Source organism: Pseudorca crassidens, chromosome 5, assembly GCF_039906515.1.
Source record: "Pseudorca crassidens isolate mPseCra1 chromosome 5, mPseCra1.hap1, whole genome shotgun sequence".
NCBI classification, from domain to species: domain Eukaryota; kingdom Metazoa; phylum Chordata; class Mammalia; order Artiodactyla; family Delphinidae; genus Pseudorca; species Pseudorca crassidens.
The window spans coordinates 88,793,282-88,810,023 of record NC_090300.1 but is presented as its reverse complement, the minus strand read 5'-3'; the positions used below and the strand labels follow the sequence as shown (position 1 = coordinate 88,810,023).

At 37.4% G+C, this 16,742-nt stretch overlaps 1 protein-coding gene across 11 annotated transcripts in view; it reads right to left on the bottom strand.

Moving 5' to 3' along the window:
• ZBTB20 (zinc finger and BTB domain containing 20) overlaps positions 1–16,742 on the bottom strand; it is an 816,172-nt gene that overhangs the window by 368,775 nt on the left and 430,655 nt on the right. The window contains exons 2-3 of one of the 11 annotated variants that reach the window (XM_067738841.1): positions 2,921–3,063; positions 1,469–1,516 (exon numbers count right to left, since the gene is read on the bottom strand). The exons of 9 other annotated variants lie outside the window; for them this stretch is intronic. The gene's annotated coding sequence lies outside the window, so the exon portion shown is untranslated. The remainder of the gene's footprint in view (positions 1–1,468; positions 1,517–2,920; positions 3,064–16,742) is intronic. One more of the 11 variants, XM_067738834.1, reaches the window with a different exon arrangement.

Sequence of the window (16,742 nt, the reverse complement as noted above, 5' to 3'; positions counted from 1 at the left end):
CTGATAGTTTAAATCTTCATACCTAGAAGTGAAATACACCCACAGGAAAAGAAATGTCAATACAGATTTTATCTGATCGTAGAAACATAAAGAGCTTTCTGTGTGTTGGATAGAAATAGGGGAGGAACTGGCTTCTTTGCAAGCCAGAAAGAGTGTGAAATTCAGGCCATTTTGTGATGAGATCATTTCGCAATGAATGCAGGGAATGACAAATAAAAGTTACCAAATGAGCTGTCCCTTGAGTTCTTAACATTCTCACTCTTTCTTTTGGGGCAGTATAACGAGTAAAGCTTGGGAGTGGGAGTAGGGAGTTACAATCTAAAGGCTTGTGCCCTTCACTGGCAAGATGGGTACATTCAGAAAGACAGATAGATGTACAACAGAATTAGAAACAAAAATACAGTAGACAACTGTGGATTATGTGTAATGGATATGGAAAGTCTCTGCTAGAAAGCTATCTGTATTACCCCAAGAGATTACTTTCCTCATTTTATGCAAATTCATATAAAGTGAAGTCAAGAGTGTAGATGCTAAAAGTTTGGATGAATATGATGCTCATGACTAAATAGGCCTGGCTAGAGCAAGGGAGAATATATTCAGATGCCAGGTAAGTCACCCCTTTACTCCTCCCCTCTCTGGTATATCTGCCAGTGCATTTCTATGTAGGCCAATCTCTAGCAAACTCAACTCTTTCAAGCTCTGTCTGACTTGATGATGTTCTACCAATATACCCTCAGTCCTGACCTGCACTCTCCTCCCAGCCACTGAACTCTCAAGAATTCTAGAAACTTTGAATTTTGAAACTTTACCAATTCTCGCTAAAAGACACATAGACCTCAAAGTTTCAAACCTAGGCTAGCTTGAAGCCCTGGTGTTGGTCCTCTTACTTAATTGGTAATGTTGGTGGTAGTGGTGAGGGTTGTCCACGTCCCCTTTGTTTGTGCATACACACAAGAGCAGTTCACGTCTGATTTTAAGGCTGATCCACATGAAGTAAATGCACGTCAAATGTGTAGCATATCATTGAATAATAGCATGTAGTTCAAAGCATCACAGAATACGTTTGGAGGGTTTTGTTTGCATAATGCCAAAACATCCAGTGTTCCACATGGAAACATCAGTGCCCAACTTCACCAAATCACCTTCTCTGTCCACTCAGGTGTCCTCTGAATACTTCCACCCCAGTGTAGCAAAATCACTGTAAACCATTTGTTGAACTCTGTGACAACAGGTTCTCAAGATCATGTTTCATATCATTCTAAATGATGGTATTTCAAGTGAACAAATAGGATATGAAATAGGTACCCTTCACCAATGTCAAAATACGTTCTGTTCAAATTTAACACTTGAGGTGGTGGACTCACCACAGCTTTAGGTTTAAGTCTTTCTGAGGTTAGGAGAAATATACTTGGCTTCTTTGTACCTCAGTATTTTGGACCGCCATTTAGAGATGATGAAAGTTGCTTACCAGACGGCAATGTCACGAGGAAAATCCAGTTAGTGATGGTGAAACATTCTGAAATGAAAAGAGCACTGTTGCTGCTAGGTATTTAATAAATCTATGACAATCATAGAAAATAACCCCATTTACTTTTCACTCAGGCCACTGACACACTGATACTATATAAAAAGTAAAGGATGCTCCCCTTTGGGAATGAAAATACAACTGTGCCCTGAGAAAGTGCTTTTGTAGCTGCCTGTATGCTTAACTTTAAGGCTCTAACCAGTTGCAACCAGTTGTGAATGACTTGCTGCCTATTTCTGTAATTCACTGTAACTTGTGTTGAGAAAGTTATGTTTTATGGTTAATTATCTGTGGTCTGTTTAAAAAAATAAATCAAACCATTGTGAACCACCAGGATTTGCAGCTCCATTTGAACTTTACTGTACTTTTGATTAAACATTTTGTAAATAAAAACAAACTGGTTTCTCCTTGTTTGGGGTTGTTTGTTACTTGTGTTCTGGATATAAATATTGTGGCAATAGTGGTAGAACAAGCTATGGATTATTTACCCCTGGTTTCATGAGTTGTGAGTTACTGGCCTTATCCTCTTTCATGAGTATAAATAAATGTATAGTGTTATATTCCAAGTCCTGTAAGACAACTGGAATGAGTGAACTGAAACCTTTCAAAACCAAAACCTTTTATGCTAAGTCACAGAACAACAAAAGAAACCCCAAATTAACATTTAAAAAGCTTCTACTGTGGAGCAACAAAATCCCCAAATATTATATAATCTGCATTTTAAAGACTGCTTCCCTAACAAGCAGCAGTCTACCAATAATTCCACACGCATGTCTTTTCACTGCTGATATAATGGAGACGCCATAGGTGGTTTTACCAGAGATCACCTCCCACCCCCAATATCAACACCAGAATGAGGCCTTGAAAATAGCCAGCATAATAACTTAAGCCAAAATCGATTTAGCAAGATCAGGAATTACTGTAGCTAAAAGTAATGAAACAATATATAAAAGAAGAATTCTATATAAAATTTGTCTGTTGTCATCATCCTAGGACCTGTATAAATAAAAGAAGTCTAAAAAATAATTGCCTAGAGAAAATGAGAAAAGCCAAGATTTAAAGGACCCTGTGGCAGAGTGTAAGAGGAGTATATTTGAGACACAGAATCGTTATATCCCTAACACATTTTCATATGAAACTTAACCAGGATTACCAAAGTACCTTGCTCAAAATTATGTTTTTTAAATGATCCAATGGTCTGTGCAGCACTGACCATTACAAAGGACCTCTAGGAAAGACATAAAATATCCTTCTGCAATTTGTTATTTTTATAAAGACAGAGACAGGATAATAAGGGTTTTCTTATAAAATGGGGTGGTCGCCCCTTGCTGAAGCTTGGAGTGCTGCATCTGGTTTCACCTTACCCATTTATTACTCACATTGCTTACTGCTTACCTGCATAAGTACTAACAGGGAACAGCCACCGCAGCTCCCCAAAACATATTCACGAAGCAGATACGATGTGCCAGGCACAACTAGAGTGATTCTTCTTGAAAAGGTAAGTCAGTGACTGAGGTTCTTGCAACATTTAAAAATATCTATTGTGCCAATAGAAATGAGAAGCCAGGTTAAAAGAGTTGTGAAGTACTTCTGAAAAATTAGAAAATGTTTAAATCTTCTCCTAGATTCTTGAACACCCTGGGAATAGAAAGTTTAGGCCTGCCAGCCCTTCCTCAGCCTGGATCCCATATTGCAGAAGAAAAACTAGAAGTAGGCTATATGTTCTCTGTGACGTGGTTACAACCAAAAAAGGGGGCTGAATAGAATCGGCTGGCATTCATTGGGCATTGAAAGGTCAATTCTGAACCTGAGTATGGTTCAGAGAGTGCAAAAAAACTCACCGAGATGGAATTGGAAGATATTCTGATAAACTGAGGCAGGAAAAAAAGGCCAAAGATGTTTTACTCAAAGATGTTTTCCTCTACTTCTTTGATAACCAGATGGCTCCAACTATTTTGGACAATCAAGAAAATGCTCCTCTATAGAGGTCTAAGTTTTCTTTTAAATCCAAGCAAACCCATTTGAAAAGCGGGGTATTCTAAATGATTCTCTGTATACAGAACTACCCACCAAAATTAAGTGCTTGGCTACAGATGATTAATCATGTTACAATTACATTATAAAGAAACATTTTACATGGTGCAGAATTCATTTTGATAATCAGGTACACACATACAAAACTGCCTATTGGAACCCACACTCAGCTATAACTGAGAAAACCATAATTCAAAAAGATACATGCACCCCAATGTTCAATGCAGCACTATTTACAATAGCCAAGACATGGAAGCAACATAAACGTCCCTTGACAGATGAATGGATAAAGAAGATGTGGTATATTTATACAATGGAATATTACTCAGCCATAAAAAGAATGAAATAATGCCTTTTGCAGCAACACGGATGGACCTGGAGATTATTTTACCAAGTAAAGTAAGCCAGACTGAGAAAGACAAATATACAACATCGCTCACATGTAGAATCTAAAAAAAAAAAGTGATACAGATGAGTTTATATACAAAATAGAAATAGACCCACAGACATAGAAAACAAACTTGTGGGGCTTCCCTAGTAGCACAGCGTTTAAGAATCCACCTGCCAATGCAGGGGACACGGGTTCGAGCCCTGGTCCGGGAAGGTCCCACATGCCACGGAGTAACTAAGCCCGTGCGCCACAACTACTGAGCCTGTGCTCTAGAGCCTGTGAGCCACAACTACTGACCCTGTGCGCCACAACTACTGAAGCTCGTGTGCCACAACTACTGAAGCCCGTGCACCTAGAGCCCGTGTGCCGCAACAAGAGAAGCCACCGCAATGAGAAGCCCATGCACCGCAACAAAGAGTAGGCCCCGCTTGCCGCAACTAGAGAAATCTCGCCCACAGCAACGAAGACCTGATGCAGCCAAAAATAAATAAATGTATTAGGAAAAAAAAAGGAGAAATCAAACTTATGGTTACCAAAGGGGAAAAGGGGGGAAGGATACATTAGGAGTTTGGAATTAACATATACACACTACTATATATAAAATAGATAACCAACAAGGACCTTCTGTATAGCACAGAGAACTATACTCAATATTTTTTAATGACCTATAAGGGAAAAGAATATTAAAAAGAATAGATACATATATGTATAACTGAATCACTTTGCTGTACACCTGAAACTAACACAACATTGTAAATCAACTTATATGCCAATAAAAAAGTTAAAAAAATATGAAGAGGGACAGAAAAAATATATGTATGAATACATGTGCGAATATCCTGCTTAAAGACTAGAATATTGTGACCAATTTTCATTATATTCCGCAAACATATCTATCTGAGCTATAGATTCTTTCAAGGAAAGAAAAAAGCTGAAAGGAGACACATTTACAAAATACTTTAATAATGTATGCTAGCTTAGTCATTATTCATATTAAGACAACAAAAGATGTCCCCATGTCATCATACATACAGAGATATGACAACCCTAGTGATCTTGATCATTCCGTTGTTACAACACAGAGCCATATTCAGGCAATGAAACCTGAAAAACCAGACAAAACTCTCCTGGCTTTGATTTTTATCTTTATGCACCAGATTTTTCCATACAAAAGGAATCCCAAATTCAATAGCTAACACATAAGAGAAAGTTAAACAAACTAGGAAATAGCCTGAATCTTTTATAAAAAGTAAGGAAAAACTCACCTCCTACCTTTAGTAAAATTAAATGAACCAATTTCATATGGCCTTACCATCCAGAAGTAAAGTGTGACCTAAAGGAATGATACTGATCCCAAACACACAGAGACGAAGGAATGATACTGATCCCAAACACACAGAGATGAACCTCAGTAGTTCCTACTCAGATCCATCCTCTCTCCCTCCTACTTTTACCTTTCCTTATTGTATTAAGAACACTCAGACCTACCACCACACTACCTCTCACACACGTGATCTCGCTTTCCTCTAGCAGAAACCTCACAATGCCTAATGCTGTGCTCTCTAGCATTTTGTATCCATTTTAAAACCATTTGATAGGCAGAAACCAAAAGGGAAGAACAGACAAACCCCCAAAGCCCTCCAACCTCCCTCATCAGAAAAATGCCCGGTCCCCAGAGGACATCAGTCAGTTAAGTGAAACAAAATATCATAGCAGGGAAGGAAGACTGATAAACCTTAGACAAATCTCACTGTGTTCCCATCTGGGAAGGGAGTTACTCCAATGAAAAAGTAGTGGGTGTGGGAAAGAAGCGAAGAGCTACAAAAAGAGAAAGAGGAAAAAGAATACTTTTATAATATGTTTGAGACTTAAAGGCAGTACAATAAATCCAAAGGTGTTCCAGGGAATAGTGTGAGAGAAAGTTTTAAATGAGAATTCCAGAGACTACAGGTTCGTAAATGAAACTGTTGTTCAAAGGGTGAATCCTATAGGGAGTTTGAATTAAGTGTCTCTGCTGTAGAATCTAGATGTTTTCTCTTTCCTTAAGACTTTGGGGTTTGAATGTACTTTGTCATGAGAAAAAAACAGTAGTGCTTTATACAGCTCCCAAAGTAAAAAGCAAGAGAAAGACAGGGTTTATATAACCAGCTTTTTACATAAATATTACATCAGGATACATTTCAAATGAAAACACACACATACACACACACACAGCTGTCTTCCTTATCCTTTCTATTTTAAAATTCACTTCATATTTTAAATGTTGTTGATTTTTCACAAAATAAGTAAAAAAGCATTAAACACCTCAGAATAATTTTAGTCTTATATTACCTGGAAAATTTACCACATCATGGAGGGTCACAAAATCTTGTTTTAAAGCCAGTTAAGACACTGACAATTATGGGATGTTTTGCTGCAGCCCAGGGCAACTAGAAATGGTCGTGAATGTTAGCTAACTCCCTTCTCAACAGTCTGAGAAAAGGGAAAAAAAAGTGTAAGTTTTCCCCATCTGTTATTTCCTTTTTTTTCTTTTTGGCTGTGGAAAAGTAAAATTATGCAAGAGCTTTTGAATGTAAAGGCTGTGTGTGCTTTTTCCCTTTTTGTCTCTGTGTACCGGTTATGTGATGTTGCGTAACTGAGTACAGAGTAGGCGGTTAGCGTTTACTATTGATTTACACTATGCCATCTAATGAATTCAGAACACTAAAAAGAAAGGAGCAGGAGGGGAGGGAGGAAAAAAGAGAAAGAGAAAAACAGGGAGAGAAAAGAGGAGGACCGAACAGAGGGGAGAGAGAAAGAGCTCATTTAGATAAACAATTCTAATGCCTGGAATAGTTTCATTCTTATTCCCTGTAGCTCTGACTTTCCGTTATTGTTCAGGTCTCAGAAAAACAGATTTGAGCTAGTGACCCCAATATTCCAATCTTATTTCTAATGAGGATTACTGGCAGGTGAGTGTCTGAAAGTGCTAATGTGTCAAATTACTTGAAAGCAATTCCACTAAACTGTCAGACTTCTCCACATGCACCTATTTGTCATTCTCTTGATGCCTTTGGGAATCTGTATCTGTGATAGCCAATGATATGGTCCAACTAGTTTACCTAGTAGCAAATATTATTTGAAAGACACACAGGGATATCATCAGGGCAAAGAGAAATATATTCAATTTTACCCATCTTCTTTAAAAATGCATGAAGAACGCGTTTAGAAATCTTTGAATAGATCACTACTTTACTTTGGAAGAAGATATGCCACACATTATTTTGCTAAACAGAACAGCCCAATATAGGACAATGACAGAGAAATGGGCAATGAGAAAAGATTCTAAACTGATGAACATGCTTGTAAAGGAAATTTAAATAATTTCTTATATTGTGCTTACGGAGAGCACTTAAAATTTAACTTTTGATCTGGATGACTACAGACATCTCCAGTCCTCTGAGGCTGCCTGGTGCTTCCCATGCCATACAATGAGTTACCAAGGCTGAGGCCAGAAAGTAAGGGTGAAGTTGATCCTCTTGCTAGGCACAGGACCGTCCTGTACCTGAGTGCCCTCCTATGGCTGAGGACAATCACTAAAGTGAGAAAGAGAAAGAGAAGTTCTCTTTATTAGCAGCCAGCTAGAGAGCAAGGCAGGGAGCTTATACCCTTCTTGAATCTGCGTTTGTAAACGGTGACTAGAAAAAAAATCACAGGAGCTCATCTAAAGGAAAGAACAACAGTTTGGTGTTTCATTTCTGATCATCCAGTGATCTTCTCTTTTCATCCATTTTAGCTTAGAAAATAATAAACAGATGCCTACTCCATCCATTTTTCAAGGATGCTTTAATGAGGGATGGCCATGTGCACACAGTTTATACCTAGCACCTAGCACAGTGCTTGGCACATTCTCTGTGCTCAGCAATATTTGTTGAAACAGTAAAATGATTATGGGAGAAACATCTCTGTAGGAAAAGTATACTAGAAAAGCCTCAGAAAATATATTCCAATGACTTACAGGAAATCTTAGGCTGTGCTTTGGCTGTAGACACAAAATAATGATGTAGATAAAGTGTCAAACAGTTATTTGGGGATCAGTTTACTTTAGTTCCATTTATTAGAAAAAAAGCTTAACAAAATTATAATACTGGTAATATCAGCAAAGTTTTGTGTTCATTTCCACCATCCCTTTGGACTATTTTTCATTTCAGACTTGGGCACAGAAAAGTCCATTTTAATTTCCATGGACACATTCTAAAGGAAAAGTCATGGGATAGCAACATAATTCATGTTTTAAAAAATACTGAGAAGAATATAGCCATTTAGTAATGGGAGAGAATACAGCATTTTGCTGAAGGGCAAGGCAGGTTGAGTTTTGATTAGGTTATGCAAATTTAAATTAATAGAAGGGCAACCAAGAATGTACTGATTTCCATTTTCTTGGTTAAACAGGAGTTTTAAATTTCTGGATTAGAAAGTCAGAAGTGCCATCTTTCAGTTAATTGGAGAATAAGACCTTAAGAGAAAGAATTGAAAGTATAATCTCTCAAAAATTCCAGTTGAAGATTTAACTAAAAGTGTGTTTGGCAATGGTAGCCATAGTACTTTCTATAAAGTGGGGCTACCATCTTGTTAACTCATCCGGGACTAAGCATGCACATATCAGTAAAAACTTCCAAACTTTTTTTTTTCTTTTTAACTTTGATCATTAGTATAATCTAATCTAATTCAGCAACTTCCTTCAATAAGCATCCTGGCAGTAGGTCAACAAGATCATACCATGTGCTGCTTCATTTCATGGATTCTTAAAAGTGGATAAGAATGTGCCTGGCCCCCTCATTTTATATGCGAAGATTCTGAAGCTCAGAAGGTAATTTTCTCAGGGGTATATATTCTGAGACAGATCTGGGACTAAAGCTCACAGTTCATTTCTCCACAGCATAGAATAAGTCAAAGCTGCATAGAGTGAATCTTATTTTAAATGCTATAAAGAGAGATTTCAAAAGATTTTTTATTAAGATTTGGACTGCTTACATAATGTAAAATGTTCACCTCAAAGCTATCTTAGACTTATTTTCCATCTTTAATCTGAATCTCCTCTTCCTCCTCTTTTTCTTCCTCCTCTTATTCTTTAGATCTTTGGATTGCCTTTTCTACTCTGATTCTCATGCATTTATCCCCGTATCTAACTTCAAATTCTTCCCTTTTATCACTTTTCATCTGTTTCTCCAACTTGTATTTATTACTCTTCCTCATAAAAATCATTTCTTTTCTGTTCATGTGTTTTGAGATCCTCAGAAATCATAAAGGAAGAAAAAGTTTGAATTTAGTACCATACAATAATCTTTGGTATACACTTTGGTAAGTTTTTTAAAACTGCAACAAGATACTGACAACCTGAGGGTAAACTATAGCTAGAGGCTCTGCCTGTGATACAGCTGTCTGGACCTCTGCACTGCTGGAGAGGAGACTGGGGCCTAGTGTTACAAGAAATCTCATCTAAGATAGAGAGCAAAGGCTCACAATCTCCAGACCCGACCACTCATTTTTCAACTACACCAGGTCACCTTTTTGCTTCCTTTTCTTTCTCTCCATTCCACAGTCACAACTATTTTGAGACTGATTGCGGCAAAGCAGGAGGAGATCCAGAGAAATCCTAGTGGCTTAACGTGGTTTAATGATACTGGCCAAACTCTCAATGCCAAAAAAAGACAGAAAGCTGCATACTAAATTTGTAGTTACACAGAAAGTGGAGTCTGAGGGGGTTCAAAGAGAACTTGGACCTGAGAAAAGTCTCTGTGTAACAGTGACATTGCTGCCAGAATCATTTAGGTTGTGTCATTGTTTCCCTTATAAAGCTTAACTCTTATGGGGTTTACAATTCAGCTAAAATGATCAGCTCCAGGCTGAAATGCAGCTCTAGATATCTTAGAGTGGGAGTTTTTTTTTTTTTTTTTCCCTCCTTATTCCTTAACAAAGAACATATACAGCAACTATTCAGCCATTTCAATGACATCTGGATTCTGACCGCACGCCTCTCCCTAAAAAGGAGTAGGTGCTAATCAAGGAGCCTAATCTACAGTGAGTTAAAGTAAGCAACATCCACTGTGGAATGAAGGACGTGAAACTGGTATATGAATGGGCAATAAACAGATGTTCTATTATTTTAAAAGGCTTAATGTACATCACTTGGATAGATATTTCATTCCACTTTACTGATGTGAATAGGATTTTGGCAGTAGCTTGGTGAAGTCTCCCATTTGTTAACTAGAAAACATTACAATTACAGGAGGCAGAAATTCCTGGTGCTTTCCTTAGGTCTCTTTCCTCATAAGCCCATTCCCAGGGTAGCTATAAGATAATCAATAATTTTAAAAACTCCTTGCTCCTATGTCTCTAGTATTGGTTATAACGTCTACAGTATGATGCTGTGCCACAGTGTTGAGAAGGGATAGGAGGAGGAAGTCCCAGACATAAATTAAAATTAACAGGCCAGAAGGAAACTAGCATTTATTGAGTACATATTATGTGCTATATCCTTCATTGATATTATCCCATTTAATATAAATCCCCTGTGAAGTAAGATTGGCCTAAGTTTCATAGATTAGCAACCTAGTTACAGAGCTGTTAGCTAACTTGCTTAAGGACACAGAGCTAATTAAAAAGTTGTGCCGGGGAGGATAAGGACATGTTTGACTCCCAGGCCCACACGTAATGTAATGTACCACAAAGCCAGGAGCAGAATATGAAGCCATCTAACCAAAAAAAAAATTTCTCTAAACCAATGATGAGAACCACCAAAATCCTCAAGTAGGGGGTGGGAAGGATAAATGACTCCTAAGGACAAACAGATTTTTGCTTTGGTCTTGGCTATGATAAATCCCTGTTTTCCAAGTGCATAGTTGGAAAACGTTCCTTGTCATAGGTAAAGAAACACACAATTTCACAGGAACCTTTAAATCAGACCAGATATTTAAGTGTTTTTAAAAATTCCTTTAAAGATTTATACTGGATAAAGGTAAAAAATATAATGCATACAAAATCTGATGATTAGTGTATTAACAATTGAATATATCTGTGTATGTATATGTGTGTATGTGTGTGTACACACAATTTTTTTTCTCTTTGCTAAAGTTTCTGGTAATTGCTATAAAGTGCTTGACGAAATCTAAACAATGAATATGTTAAGCCAGGAGAAAAGGAAAGAAACAAAGAATAAGAAAAGGAGAGGCATGTGTGTGTGTGTGTGTGTACATAACTTTCCTCAAAATTTTAATCCTAAAATATTTCTTAAGCTAAATAAGTCATAATGCTGTAAGTCTACATTGTGTGTGTGTGTGTGTGTGTATACAATTTTTTTCTCCTTGCCAACATTTCTGGTAATTACCGTAAAGTACTTGACAAAATCTAAACAGTGAACATGTTAGGCCATGAGAAAAGGAAAGAAACAAAGAACAAGAAAAGAAAAGAAATGTGTGAGCTCGGTGCTTTGTGACCACCTAGAGGGGTGGGATAGGGAGGGTGGGAGGGAGATGCAAGAGGGAGGGGATATGGGGATATATGTATATGTATAGCTGATTCACTTTGTTATAAAGCAAAAACTAACACACTATTGTAAAGCAGTTATACTCCAATAAAGATGTTAAAAAAAACAACAGATAACTAATGAGAACCTGCTGCATAGCACAGGAAACTCTACTCAGTGCTCTGTTGTGACTTAAATGGGAAGGAAATCTAAAAAAGAGGGAATATATGTGTACATATAACTGATTCACTTTGCTGTACCGCAGAAACTAACACAACATTGTAAAGCAACTATACTCCAATAAAAATTAATTTAAAAAAATGTGTGTGTGTGTGTGTAAAGATAAAGAGGTTTTACAATGTTAATTTGACAAATGGTTGTTTTTCAAAAGTTTACTTTTCTATACTGAATCTTTTTATGTAGACATTTTATAATGCTCATGAATAAACACTTGTTGAAGATAACATTAGAACTCATTAAGTAAATAACAGCAGCTTTGAAAAGTCTACATTTTGAAGTACTATAGAGTTTACCAACTTTACACATTGCAATGAAGCATTCTTTCAAAATAATAAAATGGAGCATATACTCCATTTTTCATACAATACAGGTTTCGGGAAGGAATCTTTCACAACTGTATTAGTGTGTGTGTGTGTGTGTGTGTGTGTGTGTGTGTGTGTGTGTGTGTGTTAGATGTACTATTCTCAAGACCTTTGGGACACTTTTCTTAATATATTTTTAAAATCATAGTTTGGTGAAGAACTTAAAGTAATAGCAGCCAGACAGATGTGAAAGGAAGAATTAACAGTTCTCAGGCAGCACTAATTTATTCCTCAACTTTTAATGAGCCCTTCTTGCTCTGTCCTTCCCTCCTTTTCTCCCTCAAGTCCGAATTTGTTTCAGAGCAAGAAGAAACACTAGCTTCTGGCTTAGAAGAAGCACAAAAGAGAAGAGAACTAGACCACCTTCTGGGCCCCCATTTCCCATCCTTATAAGGAAAAGCAGTAGTAAACTGATCAACAGGAAAAGCGATGACAAGGACTCTGACACTTTTGTGGTTTGAGGCAAAAGCGGGATTTGCATTTGCACAATTTCAAGGACTTTCTTCAAAATTTAGCTTCTCTGGATGTTCTTATAATGACACTGAAGAAGACACATGATCTGTTGAGGGAAATAGGTGAGATGTCGGGGAAAGAGGAGGCACTCCTTATTTTCATATAGTATTTAAACATAAGATCAAGATATAACTTGCAACATTAAAAAAAAATTACCCAGTTAACTCGAACCTGCTAAAAATAACTCAGAATACCCTCCCCATGAAAACAAAACAAAATAAAGCAAAAACTCACAACCAGTTATTTTGACTGGTGAAAACAGTGACATGAAAGTAACAGATGGAAGCCCAGTTTTACTCACACAACATACTCACTAAGCACAGTCACAAGCATCCCCACGAAAATAACTTAACAATGCTGACTTTGGCCTTATGCTTAAAATATCTCCTTTAGGTTGGTTTCCTTGAAGACTTCAGGGGGCTTGTGAAAAATGACACAGAATGAAATTAACTCATCTGTCCATACCCAGAAACAGGAAAGAGCTGCCAATCACAGCCTATAAAGAGGACCTTTGTCAAGTCCTTTCTCAGGATTGGAACAGGTGTTCTTTTCTTATGTATTATTTTTTTGTTGTCTGGTAGTATTTTTAGGAAAGGTGATATATCTGTACTTTTAAAAACACCACACTACATAGCATCTAAAAACTTTCATAAATCAAATAATTAAAAGTAACAAATCTTCCTGCTAATTGCTCCTCAAAGCTGTAAGAAAGGTTATTTTCTTACCTTACACCGTGGCTTCTGATCTGACAGTGTCATTCAATCAATAATTTCAATGTCAGTTACTGATTTTCACCTCTTTTATTACAAAGACTTCCAGCAATAATGAAATGGTGCTGATCTGCTTGCTTTCACTCTATATAACGTCTATATTTATATGCTTTGCTTCTATTTGGATCTATATTTATCTGCTTTATCTGCCTACAGTGCATCTGTTTCTCATACACACAGACATATATTTATATATATACACACATACTGTATATATATAGGTTATATATAAACACGCATATCCACAAAAATGTATGAATGTATGCTAGTGTGCTTACTTCAACAAGCATGCAGGTGCATAAATACTCAGACACATGACAAATATACAAAGAAAATAAATGTACATGTAAACATAGTTGCACAGGGAGAAGAATAGCTCAACAATAGGCCTGTCTAAATACTTGGCTGTTGGCCTTTGAGGCTTACACACCACTGAGTGACAGCCATAGAGTACTCTGGGAAGGAGAAAAATCTTCAGAAGGCAAAACTATATAACTAAATAGAGAGCATTCATTCTGATTTATTCATTTTAAAGACGAGGAAACTGAGACACTGAGAGGCTAAGAGCAAAGATTTTACAGCTTTTTAGTGGCAGAGCTGGAAATAGAACCCGAGTCTCTGCCTTCTAGACACTCTTGTGCTACGCTGAATTGAAGTGATGAAAACATTTTTCTCAAACACAGTATCATCTTCTGATTTCCACTCTTTTCTAGTTTACCTTTTCCTTGCTGCATGAAATCTAAGCAACCAACATTCACTGAGGGTCAGGCACTGTTCCAACTGTTTAAATGTGCTATTTCATTTAATCTGCACAATATCTTCAAAACGTAGGTATTATTATTCATGTCCATCTTACAGATAAAAAAATCTGAGGCTTGGTGGGTTAAATAACTCACCCAAAGCGACACAGCTTGTCAGCAAAAGAGCTGAGCTACTGTGATACTCCGAGGCCCATGTCTTTTCCACTAGATCATAATGCTTTCCTTAATATACACCTCAATGTCCTATGAACCTCCCCTCCTGCCCACAGCCTAACCATCATACAAATCTAATAACTGGTCTGTTTCAGGATATATAACAAGTCTAAAGCAGAAATTCTCTCAGACTAAGAAAAGTAAAGAAGGGTGGAACAGGTATAATTTACATATCCCTAGTATGTAGCACATATCCACTACTAGAAAGCTGAAATATGCAAAATTGCGTCCGAAAAAATTACCCCATGAGTAGTCTTATGTGATTCAGAGTCTTAATAACTTCTAGTCTGTGAACATTTTATGTCATTTTCATCAAAGGATCACAGCAAACTGATACAATTGAATCAAATGGTTAATAGAGGCACGAGCAAGGAAAGGGAAGATAGCAAAAGGAAGAAAGAACCACACCCCCTCTTCCTCCTTTCCTGGGGCAACACTTCCAAAGCAAACACTCATCAAAAAATACAAAGCTAGCACCAATAATTGGTATTTCATCCCCACCGAAGTGTCTAGAACAAATTCAGAAAAGAAACTATGTCTACATATGGTAAGGTAATTTTACACAAATTTCCTCAGCTAGTAACCAGTCCTGAGCTATCCCAACACATAGGAGTTTTACACTTTGTTCAGTTCACACAGAACCCAGTACTAGGAGATGCCATGTGGATTTGTGAAACTCCCTGGGGCATACTGCATCCGTAAGCCAAGGAACAGAAATTACACTGATCCATATATGCAGCTCTTCATCTGTGACATATTGATAATTACTCTTTATTTGTGAATTACATCCAAGTTATAAAAACAAGTTTCAGACATTTGTCACAAACAGGGTACATTTCACTTAACTCTTTCAGAACAGCATCTCGATGTGGTGTACAGGAAATGGCAGCTGTCGTACAATGGAGTCTGATGTTGTGGAAAGATTATAACCTTTAGAGAGAGACTGACTTGAGTATGAATCCCAGTTCTTCCACTTATTAGCAATATAAATATAGGCACATCACTTAAACAGCCCTAAATCTCAGTTTCATCACCTGTGGAATGAAGAATAAAACCACCTATTTTGCAGGAACATTGTGAGGATTAGAGATAGTCCCAGTGCAATGTCCTCCTCAAAAGAGGGGCATTAAATATTAATTATTATATGTTTAAGAAGGCCTTTTGGCTGCAAGTTTCTATTGTAGATCTGATACAGAATTCTTCTGAGGTACTTTTTATGTTCATTTAATCAAAGATAAACTTTTTGGTGATCAAGTATGTTCCAAGTAATGATAGAAATAAAAGTATTTCAAGGAGTAACATTTTCACTGGAAGATCTTAAAGTACTTAATAACCCTCGACTTTCCTGATGGCTAGTACTCTCATTTAACAATTGGGCAAAATGAAGCTCAGAGATACATCTCCCAAATGAATTATAATAAAAAAATTCACCAGCAGGAGTGAGTAGAATTTCTGTCTTTAACATCTAAACCCCATAGTGTCCAGCTGAGTAATAACTGCTGCAAGGTCACAGATACAAAGGGCCATGCTTTCCCCAAGGCTCTTTGAGATTATGCACCGAGGCCAGAAACATTAGGTAATGCTGTGTACGTCTGCTGAGATAACAGGGCTGAGTCAGGGTTAGGTCAGGGTTTCAGGTTATAGGGTGGAGTGAAGAGTGGCTTTCAGATCAAATGATGGGAGTAGTTTAATTTAAGCAGATAACAAGCCATACAGTTCTTAATGTAAGAGGAAAGGAAAGGGGAGACAACCACAGCCAAGAGAAGATGGGTGGGAACACAGACTCCGTGGGGCTCAAACGGGTAACTGTGCCTCACAGAGGAAACTCTCCCATGTTCATGCACACTGAGACGTGAACAAAAAAGCCCAGGGTGCAGCATAAATCCTGCCATCCCAATAACACACACAGATGTTCCACTATTGTTTTCTTGTATGCACATTTTAATTAAGAGATCAGAATCAAGCATTAAAATGTTATTAAATGGCTTGTTTACATTTTCACTATATGTCATTTATTATGCATTTTCTAAATGTGTGCATATCTATTCAGAAGGATTCTTTGGAACTTTTATATCACTGTTACAACTGTCCCTCTAACTCAGGCCATTTTTAGCGAACCAAGTAACTGTGGGAAAGCCTTTTTGGTCCAAACAGTGGGGTAGAGACTCTCACTTCTTTAATTCTCAGTCAAGCAATGCCCATGCCCCATCAAACCACTTTGCCTAGTGACAAACTGCACTCCAGAACTCCAGCGCTACAGGAGGGCCCAGGTCTACCACAGCCTTTTTGATTACTAATGAAAGACCCAATTACAAATATTGCCCCATTGTCCTCACAAGAAAATAGTCTTTCTATCCACACCACACCCTTTCCCTAAGCAGTTTCGAAAGCCTCAGAAACCCCAAGCTATCACATAGAGGAACCTGGCC